Source organism: Podarcis liolepis (assembly GCF_965112155.1).
Source record: "Podarcis liolepis genome assembly, chromosome: 13".
Classification (NCBI taxonomy): domain Eukaryota; kingdom Metazoa; phylum Chordata; class Lepidosauria; order Squamata; family Lacertidae; genus Podarcis; species Podarcis liolepis.
In genome coordinates, this window is record NC_139573.1 from 57,192,362 (window position 1) to 57,210,498 (window position 18,137).

The 18,137-nt window shown below is 47.1% G+C and overlaps 1 protein-coding gene across 3 annotated transcripts in view; it reads right to left on the minus strand.

Moving 5' to 3' along the window:
* The window catches only part of CORO1C (coronin 1C), a 69,830-nt gene that overhangs the window by 49,770 nt on the left and 1,923 nt on the right, over positions 1-18,137 (minus strand). The window contains exon 1 of one of the 3 annotated variants that reach the window (XM_083470924.1): positions 14,347-14,485. The exons of the other annotated variants lie outside the window; for them this stretch is intronic. The gene's annotated coding sequence lies outside the window, so the exon portion shown is untranslated. Of the gene's footprint in view, positions 1-14,346; positions 14,486-18,137 lie in introns of those variants that run through there. 3 annotated transcript variants of the gene reach the window in all.

Below are 18,137 nucleotides of genomic sequence, written 5' to 3' on the forward strand. Positions count from 1 at the left end.
CAAGGAGCTTGGTCCCTGGCAAATAACACCACTAGTCCACAAGCTTGCTAATGTTTCCTTAACTATATTCGGTGAGAAGATGAAAGGAATTCCAAGTGCTTTTGTTCATAAGTACTGCATTTTATATAGCATAAACTAAAAAGAGATACAAAGCAAACACTTTTCATTTCACCATTTGCTGGGGCAATAAGGCAGAAAATTCTTTATCAGGGAGCATCCACACAAGTTGTGATCCCCTTTCACAACAGTAGGCACCAAATGATCCTAAATCCTTATTCTCCATTCTGCCTTAGCTGAGAAATCAATTCCCTCCCTGAATCCACATCTGGTTGCAAGTTAACACTGTGATAGACATCTCCTCAACTTCCAAAGGATGTCAAACTTTGACCTGATGAACTGACCCACAGCTTGTGATTGTCAGGAAACAGTCAACTGTCAATCAAGTCCCATCTGGGTCCCCAAAACACTTAGGAGATCAGAAGACTCTTTGTAAGTAGAACTATTAGAATAGCTAAAGGTAAAGGTAAAGGTACCCCTGACCGTTAGATCCAGTCGCAGACAACTCTGGATAGAGCCTCATCTCGCTCTATAGGCCGAGGGAGCCGGCGTTTGTCCGCAGACAGCTTCTGGGTCATGTGGCCAGCATGACTAAACCGCTTCTGGCGAACCAGAGCAGTACACGGAAACGCCGTTTACCTTCCGCTGGAGCGATACCTATTTATCTACTTGCACTTTGACGTGCTTTCGAACTGCTAGGTGGGCAGGAGCTGGAACCAAACAATGGGAGCTCACCCCGTCGCGGGGATTTGAACCGCCGACCTTCTGATCAACAAGCTCTAGGCTCTGTGGTTTAGACCACAGCACCACCCGCATTTGAACTAAAAGGTTTTGTTATTGTTGTTTTCCTGATGCAACGTTCTGCCTTTTACCTTTTAAAATTCTTTTAAAAAATTGGCTATCCCCAGAGTGGGGCAGGTAGGCTAGGTGCTCTCCCTGTCTCCCCTACTGGATACCTGCCTTGAACCACTAATAATCTCTCCTGTCAGGGGGTAGAAGGTGCTAAGGTGGTGTGGTGGAAACCTACGACCAGCCTACCTTGAGAGGTAATTGTGGGAGGAAAGGGGTAAAAAGGTTCTTTACCTCTCCTTGTGTTCCCCTTCAACTCCCATCATTCTTAACCATTCCTAGCTTGACAATCAGCTTTCCAACCAAAGCAGGTTTTACATTCACATGAAACTCACTTTAATTCTCTTTTATCTTTTGCTGGCAGGAGGCCCAGAGTTCAGGTATTCCACCATGGTTTAGAGCATCAGGAATGTGCCATGGAAACCACTCCTTTTGGATTGTACTAACCAAACTCTTCTTTCAAATAGCCTCCATACCATTATTTAAAGTGGGTTTGAAAACCATGATTTGGAGATTAAAGCTAATCACAGTTTGCCCAATTCAGACATCGTGACAACCTGGAAATGGAGGAAGGTGGCCGTGCATGAGAGCGGAGGGGAGCGCATGCAGGCCTGCAGCATTCTCTTGGTCCTCCAAATTATGGCTTGGAGGACTGTCTAATCTGAACATATAGGTTGTAGTGTTGTTCTCATTTGTCACAAAAATGGATTGAAAGTTGGCACATTTTCCTGTTTTTAAGAACTGTCTAAAGAGGAAAACAGATGTACTTCTGAAGCTTGGAGGAGTTTCAACCTGTTTGTGCCAGAGGAAATACATCCTGCTAGGGAACACTTACAGGAAAAGCCACTACAGGAGCAAAAATCCTGCTTTGCCTCTGAAAAGGGAGATGTTTACACAGGGCCAGAGATAAACTCAAAATCTGTATTTCGCTTTGAATGATGATTTGGACAATCCAAATTACAGATCAGCTTGGCAAAGGAAAGCACTCCGTTGCCACATCATCCCAGTGCCTGCCGGCCTTTCCCTTCTTGCATTCTATGGCCCTGCACTGCACTTTGGCTATCAGGGTAGTTATTCCTGATTCCCTGTGGATGTGCGCTGAACTCCCAGGAAGTACCTTGCTCCCTTAATACCACATTATGGGTTATCTGTCCATTCAGTGTGTTAACAGGCGCACCTGGATTTTTTGTCAGGCTAAAATGTTAGGAGGAGGATGTGATATAATATTAGAAAAATCAAACTCACCCAAAAGGAAGTCTGGTATGTTCTGCTGCAGCAGCATCCACACACCACTTCCAAATATAAAAATAAGGACACAGTTTCTAGGTTCATCTGTTACATCAATTCTTGCTATTAGGATAAAAAAAGCTAACATAACGACATAGGAAACTGCCTTATACGGAGTCAGATTCCTTGGCCTATCACAATCAGCACTGTCTACAGCAGGGGTCAGCAAACTTTTTCATCAGGGGGCCGGTCCACTGTCCCTCAGACCTTTTGGGGGGCTGGACTATTTTTGAATAATATAAATGCCCTGCAAGCTGGTCCTGCAGCTGCCTCCGGACCTGGAGGAGGAACGCACTCTGCCCGCGCTCAGGAGCGCGTCTTGGCAGTGCCCGCTCACCGGCGTTGTTGACAAGCAGCAGCCGCTCCATCGGCCCGTCCACGGAGAGCTTCCAGGTGGCTTGCACCACGCACTGCAGCCCGCCGTCCGAGGCCAGGTCAGCGGGCAGGCTGTGAAGGCGAAGTGCCGGCCAGACGGCGCACAGCTCTCGCTCCAGCTGCTCCAGCGCAGCCGAGTGCGCCACAAGCAGCAGCACCAAGCCAGGCGCCAGGCGTGGGGCCAGCAGGCGCGCCAGGCTCCGGCTGAAGCCCCACGACATGCCCATCACGATGCCCATGGCATGGCCCAGACCCGCCAGCCGCCCACCAGCCTCTTGGTCCATGGCTGCGCTGGGTTTACCTCAGCATGCGGCGAGGCTTCAGACTGGTTGCAGGAACTTCCTGCAGCCAATCCAAAGCCGCAGCAGGGTCGCCGCCCACCCAGAAGCCGTGCCAGCGTCGCGGAAGTCAGTCCCTGCGCGGTGAGGCATCCACAGTGTGCGGGGACTGACCGAGCAGGCGGCAGGGTCCACGGGCCAGATTTACGAGCCTGGGGGGCCGCATCCGGCCCCTGGGCCATAGTTTGCTGACTCCTGGTCTACACAGAGCAAGGGAACAGGATTCTGAGACAGGTTTCTCTCCCAGTCTACCTAGATGCCAGAGATTGGACCTGGGACCTTCCCCACACAAAGTACATCCTTTACATTACTCTTTACATTACTTTTCTTTTTCTGCTGAGTGTCTTTAAATGTGGATGGGTTAAGCTAGTCATTTCCAAGCTGCATTCCAGGGAACCCTGGGTGTCTCACAGATTAAGATTAAGATCAGAAGTGCTCAATAAATTTTCCTGAAGGACCCTTTGCCTGCAACTACCAATCTTACCATGCTGCAAACAATCATATCTCAATACAAGCAGAAGAGCTGCAAGGCGTAAGAGACCTGAAACAAGCCACTCCAGAACTGAGTTGTGTGCCACAGAATTGTCTGCAATGTGCAAGGGTTCCTGGGTGAACATGTTTATGTGGAAAGGGTTCTCTTAGGGGCTTGGAAGTATCAAAATCACTGGGGCTAAAGCCATGCTCCAACTCACCAGCACTTATTGACTGGGGGGCTGCCTAGCTTAGGCACAGCTGACCCATGAGAAACAATGATCTCTCCCACCAATGGAGGCAACCTGTAGTACTTGTACCTTATGCCAATCAGGTGGAGCTTATCCCTCGTAGCTGCTGCCTCCTGTGTTGTTTTTGCTGTGTTAGCAGCACCAAAGTGACTTCCCCAGGGTGCAAGCCTGGGCAGCGTGTCTGGAGGGTGGTCTGGGCTGCCCTGAGATTCAGAAGCAGAGATTACTTAAGAAAAAGAAAGCGCTACTTAAAGCCCAAAGGACACAATGACTTGTCACTTTTTCTAAACAGCAACTGGCAGTGTAGGAAGCAGAAAGCTTCAGGATTAGAATTCTGATCCCATTTTCTGCAGCAGGAACTCAACAGAAGAATCAGGTCAGAACCCAGCCCACACATGACCCAATCATAATCCTGCCGGGGGGGGGGGGATATTCCCATAATTCAAGGCAGGAGATAGGTATACAAATGATAAGCCTTTTCTGCATGTTTTCCTTTTGAGGTAACCTAATTTTCTTTACCAGTGCAACAAGATTAATAAGGCAGAAACATCCATTTCAGTTTCTCACTGGCTTTTCTTAGCTATTTCAATGCCATTTCACAAGCCACTTTATTATTAATTATTATTATTATTATTATTATTCACAAGCCAAATTTATTTTTAAACCACCACAACATAGTATTTTATTGCTTCCCAGCCTTCCCCAACGTAATGCCCTCCAGATGTTCTGGAATACAATTGCCACCGGTCCCAGCTGGAGTCCAAACATCTGGAGGGCACCAGGTTGGGGAAGGCTTAGCTACCCTATTTGTTCATGAGATTCATTAGAAACATTTCAGAAGACAGCAGGTATGGAAGACTATTTTCTACCCTTGCAAATCCAGTCTGTTAAGGCAAAGTGTTAACATTTCATCATTTCCACTTTAGGCATTAGCAGATGTAAGTTGGTAAATAGCCTTTCTTCAAAAGCAACACATTTCAGTAAACGCATTGCCCCACCCCCATATATGGATACCAAAACTTAATCAACATCAGTTCCTACTGCTATTGAATGAGAACAAGTCCCCAAGGAGAGGTGAGCAGCTAGCTGCGTATTCTGATGCCAGAGTTGAACATGGAAAGAGAAGCACATTCTGGATACAAACAAGCATTTCTAAGTGTGAGGGAGTCTTTCCTTAAGTGCCTGAATTTTTCCAGGCCTTGTAAAGTGAGGTTTACTAAGAGCACAATGATAACAGAGCAACTGGAGGCCACCTCAAAGCAGCGCAGCCGTTCTTAACTGCTAAACATGGCTCAGAGAAAATTCAGCTCCATAAACTCTCACCCAGTCCACTGAAGACTCGGCTCAAAAGAAGGGACTATGAAATGCAAAGTGCAGAGAAAGCCCACCACTCCCACACTGCTCTGGGCAGGCTGGAGAGAGGAGGGTCTGCTGCCACACAGGGCCCCAATGCACTCGCCAACTGCACAAGCGATTGACAGGCAGTGTTTCTCCCAAGAGTAGACGGTGTAAGGCCCAGAAATGGGGCAGAAGCAGAGCCAATTCAACAGACAGATAGGGGCCTGATCCAGGTCTCTCTGCTGAACTAGCCCAAAGCTGGTTCACCAATATTTTTTTTAAAAAAATACCCCCCCACACACACACACTTTTTATCCTGGTCAAGCATTGGGGTTTGGGGTACAGTGGTAGCTCTGTGCTCTGTTCAGCCCCACTGCTCCCCAGCAAGGAAACTGCAATGATCCCTTCCTGAGCAGTTGCAATGGGAGTAAGGCCATTAAGATGTTGCTCGGCTACTACTTCCATCATCCCTGCTCACGCTGGATGGGGCTGGTGGGAGTTGGACTCCAATATCTGGATGACCGCAGGTTCCACACCCTGATGTAAGACATTAGGAACATGGGAACCTTCCTTATTCCAGATCAGACTATTGGTCCATCGATCCCAGTAGCTCTGCTGATTACTGGAGTTCTGGAAGGCCGTCATCTGCTGCCTTAAGGGAGGATCCAAGGGACAGAAGCTGGGGCATTTGCACATGCTCTATGATAGTTTTCCCCCACCCCTGTGGCAGCAATTCAATGAAAAGAGAATGCATTGAATTGTTGCACCAAGTCAGTAAATCGCTTCAAATTGTTAACTGTGCAAACCCCCACAATATTAACTTCTCCAATATTGCCACTGCAAATTGGAACACAATTTCTAACTACAGGATCACTCTTCTGCCCTACAGTGCAACCTGTAGTGGGGAACCAAGAACTGACTTCTAGATATTTCAATCTTATAATTTTACTTCAAATCCCTCACTTGTGGTACCAATTACAGCCTCTCTAACATCTGTTTTAACAAATGCTTTCAAGATCAACACTTCCTCTCTCTTGTACAGATGTTCTTTATCTTCAAGCTTAATCCCTTTTCATCCCAGAAGCACTGTTTTGAGCTACTGAAGAGCACTATCTTAATCTAGAAGTATCTGTTGTCCACACAACTCAACATTAGTGTAAGAATAAGACCATTTACAAGATGCAAAGTCAGAGGGGGGAACATGACTCAAAGGACATTTGCTGTAATTACGGATGCTCAGCAACATGTTATTTCAAGACAGTGGTTGAGGTGGTTCTGCACATAAGAAAAAGATTCCCAATATAAGATGACAACTTGTCACGTGACTTTTTATGCAGGGAACCGCTTTCTATCAAGATCATTAAGCACAGTCATACCTCGGGTTACAGCCGCTTCAGGATGTATTTTTTCGGGTTGCAGACCTCCAAAACCCAGAAGCACCGGAATGGGTTACTTCCGGGTTTCAGCGGTCGCGCATGCACAGATGAGCCAAATCGCAACCCGCATGTGCACAGACGCGAACGTGCATCCCGCATGGATCACGTTTGCAACCCGAGCATCCACTGTACACTGTGTTGTTCTATACAAACTGAGGGCAAAACTACCTCACATACTCCTGCAATGAAGCTGGAATCATCTGGAGGAATTTAGGACTCAATTCTTGCATCAGTTAATGATGATGGATTTGTCAAGAACCAAAATTCATGTTTCAATAAGCAAAATGTGGCATTCCCAGCCAGGTAAAAAATCCCAACATGCACAGATAACATAAAGATATTATAGTATTGAATATTCAGAAAGTTTCTCAGCCAGGCTTCAAAGAAATCAACCCCCGTTTCTTGCTGAAACCCCCACAAAGCGAGGGAATTGTTTGAGACTGAAGTCAGAACACTTGCAACATCCTACACCTTTCAAAGGCCAATTTCAAAGGACAAGACTGCACAATTTTACAACTGCTCATCTAGATTATGTTCCAAAGTCTATGAAGAGATACATCTTTAAATGGCACTGAAAACCAAAGAATGAAGCCACTAGTAATACGTCTGAGGGAAGGGATTTCCATTAAATGGGGTCCACCACAAAGACAGTCCTATCTTGCTCTCATTGCACTGGACAAAAAGGAGGGCCTCCCCTGCAAATCTCAGTGAACGCTCTTGGGACAGAGCGCTCTCTGTGCTGTGAACCACTTATCTCTGGATAATTTCCAGCTTTAATTACATCTACTATATATGTGCAACTGATCAATGTCAGAGACATGTACATGATTCATGTTCAGTTTTTTGCAAGTTCAGGACATTACCTGCCAATTAATGGTGCTGGTACATGAATGATGGGATTAGGAGATCTGCAGGGGTGGGAATCGCCTCATGCTCATTACAGCCTTTTATTTAAAAAAATCATATCAGACTGGTTGCTATTACTCAGGATCAATAATAGATAGAAGAACCTGTTTGTTTCTTCCAAAATATTAGTCCTGGTGTTCACAAGTGCTGTCTGCATGGCATGATGTTTTTTGGAAGAGAATTTCCATGCAACTTAACTCTTCTCAAATGCCAGAAGATTCCATCCAAGGGCTCATAATCCCTCCTTTAGACACCTGATTATACTCCATTTTAATCGGTTTAGGGTTTGTGCTAGCATTATTTTAATTTCATTGCTCCTACTTTTTAAATGGAATTATTGCAGGGGAGGAAGGTTTGCATCAGTGAAGAAAGGGAAAACTAATTACATTAGTAGAGATTAAGCTCACTGTCAAATCAAATACCCATGGCTCCTTAATCAAAGGGCCAGCTGGAAGATGCTCTTGCCACACTCTGACCAGATGCATTCTCTGCCCCCACCAGAATGAAGGTTTCCTAAAAATTCACTGCAATAACTCCCTGCAAATACAGTGCACACTCCCAGTGTATGTTATCACATATATGAGACACGCAGGCTTTGTAGTTCGTTAAACATAGGTAGGAAGCTGCAAATATCAGAACACCGTTGCAAGTCTTAATGCCAACAAATTTTCCATCCTCCATAAGATTTACTACTTTTAAAATCTGTTGCAATGCAAAGAATAATGAAGATCTTCTTAGTCCTCTTTTGCAGCCCTTCATCCTGACAAAAATATTGATCTCATAGAGCTCAAGCTTAGCACTTTTTGAAGCAGTCCTCAAGTACAGGAGTATTCTTCCCACCTAACAATCCCACAATGTTGTTTATCCAGCACACAAAGAACTGCATTTCCCTCCTCACACTTCGACATTTTCTCTGTACGCTACCTTGCTTTCACTCTGAATCAGACATACCTTGTTATGCAGGATTTTTACCTTGACTCAATAATGGCTTCTTCTGAAAGCCACAGGTAAAAGAGAAGTGTACTGAACAAGAGATCTCGCACTAAACTCAGAGACTTGTTGCAGGACAACCCCACCATCTATTGCCCACCTATGTAAACAACACAGGTCTCAAAACCATTGTTACACTATGCAGGTAAGCATATCACAAACGCAAACTACTGAACTGTCATGGTTCTCAAAGAACCACAAGAACTGCAGTTCTGCAAAGGAGCCTAGTAAAAAAATTATCCCACCTTCTTTACAACTATAGGTCCCAGCCCAGGATTATCTGCTGGTATACATTTCTGTTGTGCACTAAGGGAGCACTCTAGAATGGTGCTTGGAATACTGGGTAAGACCGCCCTAGATGGCAGCATCTGCAACATGGCAACCCAGCCTTTGCCAATGAGTGTTCTCCAGATGCCTCAGACTACAATTCCCATCACCCCCAGCTGGTGCGGGATTGGGACTGATGGGAGCTGTAGTCCAAAATGTCTGGACACTATGTTGGCAAAAGCCGCAGCAATGCAATGTAGCTTCTGTTAGAAAAAGTGCACAGCTCAGTTTTCAAAGCAAATCAAAAGTTAAACTGGTCCTTTTTTTAAGTCAATAGAAGTGCAAGATAATTTTTAAAATGTGTTTTAAAACAAAGCTCCAGGCACTTTTAGTGAGCCAAATTGTCGTGTAATGCTCAAATGATTCCTTCAATTACGAGATTATTAAAAATGTCCAATTTTAACATGCATGCAATAAATATGCAGTTATTAAGCACCATTAGTTTCTCCCTCGCTTCTAGCCTATATCACTATGATGCAATATTAATTTCCCTGGCCTTACATTTCATTGCAGCTACTCCCTGCCTCGTGCTTGGATGCAGCCCAACTGTGACAGATGCAATACGCATGAAGATTTAACTGGAAAAATCCAATGATGTTTGAAAAGGCAGTTCATCAGAAGACAGAGCAATCCCAACACAGTATGTATGGGGAAGCACCAATGTGGATTGCAGTTCTCCCACTCAAAGTCTACAGCCATCAATTAAAAATTTACGATTATGTAGCAAGACACAAAAACACATGCAGTCAGGTGTGTATTTGGGGATTTTTGCACTTTGATCTTTTACCTCTGCAAACACAGCCTTTGAAAAACATGAAGTAACAAAATAGCATCAGCAAGTTATATATAGCAACCTTTTTTACATAAAAAGATAAGCTATATTGCCCCAATTTGTTTTGTTCCCCACCTCCAGCATACCTAGACCACCACCCTGCTTTCCTCCATGCGTCTATCAGTCAATTTATCATTACAGTTCCCTTAAGCCAGAGACTCAGGTGTCCCATGTGCCACACTCAGTCTCACCTCAGCTTCTGACCACCTTTGCACTCTGCTTACAAGTTCTTTCTCAACCAATTTATTGTACACCCAGAGGGAGCAGACTGCTCATGAATTTGCACCCAAGCCAAGTGGACACAGCAGCCCAGGAGAAATGGGAGGGGGCGGCATTGCATGGGTATCACCACATCCCAAAGTCAGCCTGCAATACCCCCCCCACCTCCTCTTTGGAGTTCTAGGGCTTGCACTTTAATGAACTCACTGAGCGTTGTAAAATGTTTTTAGCCTATGTTTTTAAGCTGTGGTTTTATAAACGTTTCAGTTGTTTTAGGTTTTAATATATTTTAGATCCTGATTGTAAATTACCTTGTTTTATACACAAAAAGAAATGTTTTCAAAAAAGGGAGTAAGCAAAGCATGAGAGACTAGCATCTACCACATGGATGGAGAGGGAAACATACATGGGTTGTGCGAAGGGATCATGTGGGTCACAGATGAAGAGCACCCTCCGCGTGGGAAGGCCCTTGCAAGCAGATGAGCATATGGTTACCATACCATCTCTGAACCCATCAGAGAAAAAATAGGCACACAGGGCAAACATGCTCCATTGTACATGCAGAGCAGCTCAACTTTATGATGGCCTACTAGGCTGCTCAGTTTTATTTCTATGTCTAGTCAGCTTGCAGCTGATTTCTTCATCATTTTCTTATACATCAGTACAACGATGCATATGCTTGAGAAAGGTAATTAGTTTACATTTTGTGAGTTAGAAAATCCATATAGCATTTCACAAATGGTAAGAAAAGCTTCTAAGAATTAAGAATTACTCCACTTTCAATGAAAGTCGCATCTTACAGAGGCCCATTTTCCATGCCAAGACAAACCATAGCTAACGGCTTACTGTGTACGCACAGACCTGACCACTTTGTTTCGCCCACTTCCCGCACAGAAGAAACAAGCTAGGATCCCAGCTGTAGTGTTACACCTGAGTCAGAGTGGTATAGAGTGTTGGATTAGGGTCAGATAAAAAAAGGAGGGAGAGAACCATGTATGCATGCAGCCCCCTTTGAGGACAATTCAGAAATTACAGCTGGTGCAAACCTCGGTGGACAGATTGCTGACCAGTACAAGATGGTCTGAGCATATAAAACCAATTCTGGCATGACTGCAGTGGCTACCAATTTGCTTCAGGGGTCAATTTAAAGTGCTAGTTCTGACCTCTAAAGCCTTATGCAGTTTAGGACCGCAATAACTCGAGAGCCACCTCTCCCTGCACTCACCACCTGAGGTCTTTCTCTGTGCGCCCTCTCAGAGGGAGGTGCAGATGGTGGCAACATGAGAATGGGCCTTTTCAGTGGTGGCTCCCCACTTTTGGGATGCTCTCCCCAGGAAGGCTTGCCTGGTGCCATCATTGGCTACGTTTAGGTGCCAGGCAAAAATGATTCTTTTTAAATGGACTTTTGACCTTTAGCTCAGGAGAGTTTTAGATATTGTGGCCTCCTTTAGTGGGTGGGATGTATTTGACTGTTAAATATATCTATATATGTGTAAGTTTTTGTTTTTATTTGGTTTTAATTTCTGTATTACATTGTAAGTCGTTCTGAGCTTATTTCTCATTAAAAGTATGACTTACAAGTGCAATAAATAAGTATAAATAAATAATGTAATAAAAAATAGCAATCAGTAAGCAATGAACAAACCTTAGCTACAGATTGAGATTTCATTGGAGCAAAACAATCCACAATCCCTGCTTCAGATATAACTCTGAGGTAGAATCTGACTCTCCTGTATGCCAGCGAGGAAAAGTAAAGAAGCGGAAGTTGTCCTTCATGGTAGGCCATTATCTATGGCTTACCATTAACATGTGAATAAGGAAAGAACAACATAAAAGCAGGTCCCCACCCCGAGGATCCTACAAGTGACATTTTGACAGAGGGAAACAGGGCATGGAGAGAAAGGCAGAACCAAAATATGCAAATAATTAAGAGTTATGTAAATTTACAATACAATCCCATGATTACTTTGTGTGAAGACAAAGAAATGCTTCTGTGTGACAGAGGCAGAACTGCTCAACATCTACCTTACCTCTGTCTTCACCCAAAAGGAGAGTAATGCCCAACCTGGAGATAGCATGATAAAGAAGGCAAGGAAAGAGCTGCATTTCAATAGGGGCAACTGCAAGGTTCTACACTTAAGCAGGAAGAACCTGCTGCACAAATATAAAATGGGGAACATCTGGCTTACTAGCAGTACATGTGAAAAAGATCTAGGGGTCTTAGCAGACCACAAGTTGAACATGAGTCAACAGCGTTATGCGGCAGCAAAAATAGCTAATGCTATTCTAGGCTACATCAACAGAATGTTCCCATCAAGAGATATCATAGTACCATTCTATGGTTAGAACACACCCAGAATATTGTGCCCCGTTCTGGGTGCCACAATTTAAGAAGGATATTGACAAGATGAAACTTGTGCAGAGGAGGGTGACCAAGATGATAAAGTGTCTGGAAACCAAGCCTTAGGCACGGCTGAGGGAGTTGGGAATGTTTAGCCTGAAGAAGAGACTGAGAACAGATATGATAGACATCTTCAAATAATAAAAGGGCTGTCATATGCAGCAAGCTTGTTTTCTCCTGCTCCAGAGGGTAGGACCCAAACCAATTGATTCAAGTTACATGAAAGGCTATTTTGACTAAACATCAGGAAGAACTTTAGGACAGTAAGAGCTGTTCAGTAGTGGAAAAGACTCCCACGAGAGGTGGTGGACTTTCCTTCCTTGGAGGTTTACAAGCAGAGGTAGATGGCCACCTGTCATGTATGATCTAGTTGAGGTTCCTTGGTGTCCCTTCCAACTCTGCAATTCTCTGATTCTCTGAATTATGACCTGCTGGACTCCCCTGGACTTACAGCCCCAGCATGCATGGCAGGCACAGTCACTGCCCTCCCCCCTTCTTCTTAGACATCATGTTCCACTGCATGCCACACACATTGTATGCAACTGACTAATATTTTCCCCTCCTCAAAAATAGTCAACAATCTAAAGAACAAAAGAACTGTATTCCATCCCACACAGAAGTGCTCACATTATTCTTAGTCATAAAATGTGCAATACTGAGGAAGAATTACAGTTTGCACCTCGACAGACTTCTTCTGCGCAAAAGATGCCCATTCTCTGAGCAGCACTCAGCTGCCTAGTCCAGCCCTGCAACAGAGGTATGTATCCCATGCCAACTGAAGGCATTTATGGCTATCTTCTAAAAACACTTCCCCCACATACAGAATATACTGCTGTATTCTTCCGTGAGGTATTTGAAGGAGACTTTTATCCGACTGCAAGCCTCTCTTCAGGATTGCCGAGCACTATGTGACAGCTTCCTCCTTTAGAAGGAATCCTATCTACAGAAGACAGCCATTATGAAACCCTCTTCAGAGTTCCTAAAATTTCTCTTTACACTTCATTTAACCCATGATTTCCCAGTATTCAGCTGTAAAAATTGCACACGCACAATTTCCCCAGACAGAAAAGCAGATTTCCTTGAGAATTCCTTTTTAACCACTGCTGCTGTGCTGCTCTCCCTCAACCATCACAGGGAGACATACCCCACCCCAAACACCTGCAGCCCCCCATAAATGGACATCCTTCTTGTTCCCCTGAACTCTCCACCAAACACCTGCCTGCAGCTTGGGGAGCTCCCTGCCCTAACCAGCAACTGGCTCTCCCCATGACCTAACCCTCCCCTCCCTCCTCAATTAACTGCTGCCATAAAGCAACACACCCAGGTCCCTCCTCCGTCACCAGCACCCAAGTCTCAACTACACCCTGCTGACAACCCCCCCCCAACACAGAAACATTATCGCCTGCACCTGAATGATACACCTCCCTCCCCAAACTGGAAAGCTTCCCACCACCGTTTATCAGCTTCCTGGGCTGCCTGGACTTGGCACCTTGAGTTGTCTCTCACATGAAGAAACCTTTATGTCCCCCTCAGTTCATCCCTTGCAGCTGTTCCTCCCCAGTCCCCCCCCCATGCCTTCCCTTCTCGCCCATCCAGGGTCTCACCATGACCGCTCACACAACCCCCAGGCCTCTCATCCTAACCCCACATCTCCAGCCCCCACAACCCACCAAACCCTCAAGGCAGCCCAGGCCCTTTCCCTCCCCAGCTCTTTCAAATGGCATCTCACTGCGGCTTACATAAGCTGCTTCAAGAGCCCTTTCTCCCCCCCCCCCTTTTGAGTCAAAAGATGGAAATTATTGGAACATGACCACTCGGACCACCTGACAATGACAAACCTCCACTTCCCTTCTCCAATTTCAAACCTGGCACGCTCTCACCTGCAGTTACAGATTTATAAATGTATATTTTGCGTATCAGACACGCAGCATTTCTTTTAATGAGGAAGATGCAAATGTCTCTTTTTTAGCCCCCCCCCATGAGACCCACATATGCCACGCCAATAATCGGTTCTTCTTCTTTGAGCGCAAACAAAAATGCATTGTTTGGTTGAATCCCTACAGGCACTGGAATCTGCAGCAAGATAGAAAGTCGTGCACGTTTCCTTGGCAGGCAGGAGGGCAACCTGTGGGGCGGGAGGGGCCGGGCGGGGGGGGAAGGGGAGCCCCGCCGTCCTTCCGGCCTGGGTCCCCCCCCGGACCTCTCGGCACCAAGAAGCGAGGACCCCCCCCGCCCCACCCCAGAGGGACACGCGTCCGCCGCCCCTTACCTCGCCCGCCGCCGCCGCCGCCGCCCGCGCGCCTCCTGCCTCCTCGCCCGACTCCGACTGACTGACGGACACGCGCGAAGACCGGCCGCCAGGGGGCGGGACCGGCCCACGCCCCGCCCCCGACCACGCCCCGCCGCGCCCTGCGCCGCCCCGCCCTCTCGCGTCGCCTCAGCCAACCTCATGTCCCGCCCTCGCGGAGGGGAGAGGCGAGGCAGCCAATCGCCGCCCAGCGCGGGACGGAAGGCGTCCAACCAGCGTCTCTCGCTGGGAAGGAGAAGGGCGGGGCTGGCGCGGCGCGAGAGGAAGCGAGGAGAGGCGCGGCGGGGGGGGGGGGAGCGAGCGCCGGGCGCGGGCACGCGCCTCCCTTGTCCGAGGCCCCGCCTCCCCGCTCGCTCCCCCCCCCGCGCTCGCACACGCGACTCCCCATTCTCACGTGTCCGAGTCAGACTCGTGTATGGTCCCCGGACGTGGCCGAGATCTCTTTCTTCCCTGAGACCTTGGAGCGAAGGGCTGGCTTAGGAATACGGTTCATAAATGAATATTTCTAAGCAGTAGATACGTTTTAATCTATTTCCAGTATTGTGGGGTCGTGTTTTTTGTAAAGACCTTTAGCGCTCTAGTCCTGCACAGTCTGTGCAGTTATTCAGCAAAGAGCAGGGCTTTGGGGAAGATGGGTTGGGGTGAAATTAAGAGAGACTCTTGAGATTATTATTTTTAAAAAAACCATTTGGTAAAGGGGCTGGCATCGTGTACATTGCCACTCCAAAATCCCTAAGTCTTCCTAAGCTGCCTTTGGCCGGAGAGCTGCTCCACCCCTGGGCTTGCCCTTTCTGCAGCCGGGCCCCAGGCCCAAAGAGGCTGGCGGGGCAGGGCTTGCCTTCTAAGCCGCGAGAGGAGGGCCACGTGCAGGGGGTTCAATAACATCAGCAGTTCACAGGCACCCTGTATACTGCAGCTGATCTGATTGCAAAGCAAAAACCTCTTCAGCCCTGGTTCAAAGCTCTCCGGTTTGGGGTTGTGAAGAACCCCCGCAGCAGTTCCATTTGGGGGCCTGTCATCTGCATGGCAACTACCTTTAATTGTGTTAATGCTGGGAGCCGCTTACGAGGTCTTGGACTACAGTAGTGCCTATATAACGTTTCAAAATTAGATTTAAAATAAGCAAAATGCCCCCCAAAATTGGCTTATATTTGCTGGAGTCGTCATCTTTCAGGTGGACACTGTCCCTGGCCTTCAGTACCTTCCTCTCCTATGTCTAGGGAGATTGGGTTAGGGAAATCGATAGCAAGAATCCTATTTACAGTAGTGTGACTTGCTCTTGCATTCAGCTTTTGACCATTAAGGGGAGCTATAGAACTGGAGTACTATCAGGGCTGAGATCTAGCTTCTAAAAAGAGGTGGTGGTGTAGGAAAATCACATGTGATTCATGAATATTAGCCATTTATGTACCAATGAAATGGCTATCATTGCAAGAGGGCAGCAACAGAGGATTGCAAAGGATGAAAGAGGATTTCTCAGGGATGCAACATCCATTGACTCTGCCCCCTCCCAGGCACCCCAGCTCACCCCACCGCCAACACGGAGGAGAGCCAGCAGCCAGCTCAATGGCTACAGCTCAGTGGCAGGGGTTGGAAGTCCCGGCTTCAATCTCTGGTGTTGTCTGGTAGATTTGGGGGAAGACTCATGGGCATAGCGGGGGGGGGGGCAGCTATCCCTATCAATAAAAATAAAAATAAATACATAGCCAACTGAGGTTCTCCTCCCCCCAACAAAAAGGCCTTCCCCCACTAACAAAAATCCTGGCTACACCCAGGGAAAGACTCCTGTCTCAAACTGCAGAGGAGCTGCTGGTCCATGTAGACGGGGCTGTGGGTCATTAGACCCGAAGAAGAGCCCTAGAATTCCCAGCTCCCACCTGCCCCAGCCAGTGTGGCCAATGGGCAGGGCTGACAGAGCTGTAGTCCAAAGCCTCTGGAGGGCACAAAATTGGGGAAGGCTGATTTAAGGTGTGGGCACAGGACATTGGTTATCAGCAGTTACAGGGGTGCAGGCACATCCTGACACTGGGAGAAAGTTTCCTTAAGGCCATTCCTCTGACCTGAGCCCTGCAGGGTCAGACCAATTTCTCCTGGCAGCAGGGGCATACCTAGGGGGTTGGCTATGTTGCCCCCTGCCAGGGGCGCAGGCCCAGGAGGGCACTCTCTAGCTTGGAGTGTCTAGGGCCCGCCCGCCCACCTGCGCACTCCCTGGGGGGCTGCCCTGCTGCTCTGGGTGCCTCAGCAGAGAGGGAGGGGCTCTGAGACAGCTCCTTTCCAGGGGCACAAGGGAGCCTAGGTATGTCTCTGCACGGCGGCAGCAAATTCCTTTGCTAATTTTGCCCAAGACCGCTATGTGCTGTCTTCTCTCATCACCAAGGCAACTGAAAGGGGGGGGGCACCCAGTTTTGCATATGAGAACCCAAGTATCAAATGCTCAGAATAATAGAACATCTGTAGCATCCCAGCTACAAACTGTGTGATGCTAAATAAATACCACATTGGGGAAATTCTAGTTGAAAGCAGGCAGCCCATCCCTTCACAGGGGCTTAGTATTGCAAACAGGCTGTCAGCAATGGATTTTTTAAACAGATTTTCTGTGGAAAGGGTAAATGCAGAAGGCAGGGACATGGGCTGGCATTTTATAGAAATACAGAAAGCTGCCTTCTGCTGAGTCCGGCCACTGGTCCATTGAGCTCAGAACTGTCTGCACTGACTGGCAGGGGCTCTTGGGGAACAGGGATCTCGCCCACCCTCCCTGGAGGTGCCATGGGGGGGGGGAGCCAGGGACCTTCTGCAGGAAAGCAGGTGCTCTGCCACTGAGCTCAGCTAAGTTACATGGATGCTGCACAAATGTGCTGGCCTGAGGAGGAGCGCCCATCCCACAACATGCTTATGTGGAAGCTGCACTCACGAGTCACGCCATGGGACTAAAAGGACGGGACGCAGCTTCGCAGTCAGCTGCTCAGCTGAAACAAATAAAAATCCCTCACTTGCTGAGTCCACCAGACATAGGAGAAAAGTGGGCCAGAGGTTTTGTCCGCCTGCAGGGCGGGTGTCATCAGGCCAGAGTTTTACGGCTAAAGTCTTGGGCTCAGTTCAGCAGAGTGAGCAAGAACCCCCCCCCCTTGCAGTTAGCCAAGCAATACATACTCCGATCTAATATGGGGGAGGGCAAAAGGCCATCGAGTCCAGGTGCTAAAATTTCACAGCCCTGTGAAATTCCCAGTCCTTTTTTTAAAAAAATAATTTTTATTAACTGGCCAATCACATCAAATTAAATCATATCACATAAATTCCGAATTATAAAGCCGAATTTTAAATTTTGTTGGGGGGACCCATATTTCAAGATCCGAAGGGGAATTCTGATCATCTTCTTGCTGCTGCGTTAATGTCCTGAAATTCCCAGTCCTTTGCAGGTTTAAGCAGTACTCTGGTATTGCTGGTTTATTTGATTTATTTTCTCCCTTCCTTGATATTTAACTCACATCAGTGATTTAACTCACATCAGTAATCCCAGCTTTCTTTCCTGGTCAACTTCACAGGCAAAGCACACAAACAACCTCTCTCTCTCCCGACCCAACACACTAATTTATTCCTTCCTGCTGCTGGACATCCATTCTGAAGCAGAACTCTGTGCCACTTCAGCAATCTCTGAACACCTGCCGATCTGAATACAAGGTGCTCTCTTACCTGTTTCGTGTTCTTGTGCTCTGAGACCAAGATGGCGGTCAAAAGTTTTTTAAAATGCTCCT